Source organism: Rutidosis leptorrhynchoides, chromosome 10 (genome assembly GCF_046630445.1).
Source record: "Rutidosis leptorrhynchoides isolate AG116_Rl617_1_P2 chromosome 10, CSIRO_AGI_Rlap_v1, whole genome shotgun sequence".
In the NCBI taxonomy this organism is placed as follows: domain Eukaryota; kingdom Viridiplantae; phylum Streptophyta; class Magnoliopsida; order Asterales; family Asteraceae; genus Rutidosis; species Rutidosis leptorrhynchoides.
The window spans coordinates 25,013,691-25,016,360 of record NC_092342.1 but is presented as its reverse complement, the minus strand read 5'-3'; positions in this window follow the sequence as shown (position 1 = coordinate 25,016,360).

Genomic DNA, 2,670 nt, shown 5'->3' with positions numbered 1-2,670 from the left:
TTTCAAAAGATCAAATGTTTTCATAAAGATCCAATTTCCTTAAGGATCTAAATTTTCATAGTCATGTGGGACTGTAAACCACAACGTTACTACCATTGTTTATACCGCCGTATAAAAATCACTGATGTACAAAGTGTGAAGAATAAAGAAGTGATTCTAGTATGTTTTTATTTCAAGACTATATTGCTTCAGGACAAGCAACGCTCAAGTGTGGGAATATTTGATAATGCTAAAAACAAACATATATTTCATAGCATTATCCCTCAAGAAAGATAAGCTTTTAGTTGCAATTGTTTTATTTATCAACCCGGACGATGACATGAACTGGAACCCCTATCCAGATTGATTTAGTTCCTGTTGGTGATTTCTATGATTTTTATTATTTATTATTTCTATTTATTTATGTTTAAACATATGATATTGTGATACATTAATGTATTGTTTAATATTTTTATTATGTTGTACTAATATTTCATATTTGATTTGAAAGTGGGATTTTAAGTCCCATTTCAAATTAACATGCTTGTTTATATTTGTATGTATGTATATTGTCAATTATACACAACAGGGTAAAACAGCGCATTTTCAAAGACTGGCATTAAGTTCAGCAAAAGCTAATACTTTTGACGACAAAACGAAAAACAAATGTGATGTAACAACAAGACGGAATGAACAAATGATGTGCACCATTTATCATTAAGCAAACAAACGCCAATATGTTTGAAAACTTTGGTAAAATTTAATCATTTTTCTACGCTAATCACCCTCAATAATTTAAATTGTTACTGATTTCTTGCAAATGAGGGCATTGCAAGATCTTAAGTGTGGGAAGGGGTTAAATTCTTTCAGATTTTTAAAAAATTTTAACTTAAAACCTTGGTTACCATTAAAAATACTAGTAATGCAGTAGTTGTGTTAGAATCTAGTGCTCTCTGATAATAAACAGCCCTAGTCTTATATACTGACTACACAATTCTAGTAAAATTTTCAAAATTTTCAATTAAATGAATTCAAAATCATGTTTATACATATTTATGAGCGATAAAACTAGGTGTTAAACACCGAAATTATTGTTACCTCGGAAAGGACATAAATTGAGAAACAACCCAAAATGTTAGAATTCATTTAAAATGGAATAGAGGACAATAAAAAGGCAAAGAAAGAAAAATAAAAGCCAAGTGTGGGAAAAATTTACCAAGTTATTTTGAATATATATCACATATTTTTGTACAAATAACTGAAGATACTTTTGTTTTGGACAAAATTAAATGTTTTACTCGGTAAACTGTAATATATTTGAAAGAAAGATGGATCTACACGATGAATCAATTCCATCATTAAAAGGAAGTAAGTCTTCCGAAAAAGACACGCGCTTCTTGATTTAGGTCATGAAGTTGTCATCCAGACCAGCTGTAGGTTGACGAAAAATTTAGAAAAGTCATCACTAAAATCAGCAGGAAATCCACGAACCTCAGCATCAAACACGGTCGCCAAGTGGTCAGACTTATCCTAACCATGAAAGGATCTGTCTCGTAAAATGGAGAGGACGCCGTGCAAATTAGCTGGATAAGACTAATGAATCAGACCCCCAGAAAGGATAATCTCCTTAAAAGATCAAAAATCAGCTTTTAAGACTGATATTACTCAATCCTTGAGATTGACCTTAAAGATTGAGAATTACAAACTCATGGAATTCGATGATATCTAAACTCGAGCTTGAACGAGAAAATATTTTGATCAAAATTACAAACCGATTTGTTTTCTAAAAACCCATTTTCAATGCGTTCATTACCATTGAACGTAAAATCCTAGGAATTCACCTGGAATTCATTAGGTCACCTGAACCAAATCGGGTGTCAACCGTAAGAACGGTGGTTGCATAGTATGGTCGAAGACAGGACCTTGTGCCAAACCGAAAAATTATAAGGGTGAGCTTTACTATTGCTCCTACCAAGGATAGTAATTGCATCCGACATGTTATAGACCATAATTAAAAGCATGTCAGGGGACATTGCCTTAACAGTTGCTTGTTCAATGCTTTCCTTTACAACCGGACGGTAGTTTACCGAAAGGTAATATACGGAGCAAGTATACTGGACGTGTTGCTTTCCTAATACAAGGTTAGCAAGTGGGTGACACAAAACCACAAGTTTTGAGCTAAAATTTTCAAATCTGAAACCTACCAAACCCACAAAAACAATTTGCAAACACCGGTGAAGGGTTATTCCGGAAAACTTATCTAGGGTAAAAGCTAGATCGTATTTTCAAAAGATCAAATGTTTTCATAAAGATCCATTTTCCTTAAGGATCTAAATTTTCATAGTCATGACTGTAAACCACAACGTTACTACCATTGTTTATACCGCCGTATAAAAATCACTGATGTACAAAGTGTGAAGAATAAAGAAGTGATTCTAGTATGTTTTTATTTCAAGACTATATTGCTTCAGGACAAGCAACGCTCAAGTGTGGGAATATTTGATAATGCTAAAAACAAACATATATTTCATAGCATTATCCCTCAAGAAAGATAAGCTTTTAGTTGCAATTGTTTTATTTACAAGTAACATTCGTTTAAATAATAAAAGGTGAAGACAAAAGACAGATTCGATGAATTGAAGACGCAAACGACCAAAAAGCTCAAAAGTACAAAGTACAATCAAAGTGGTT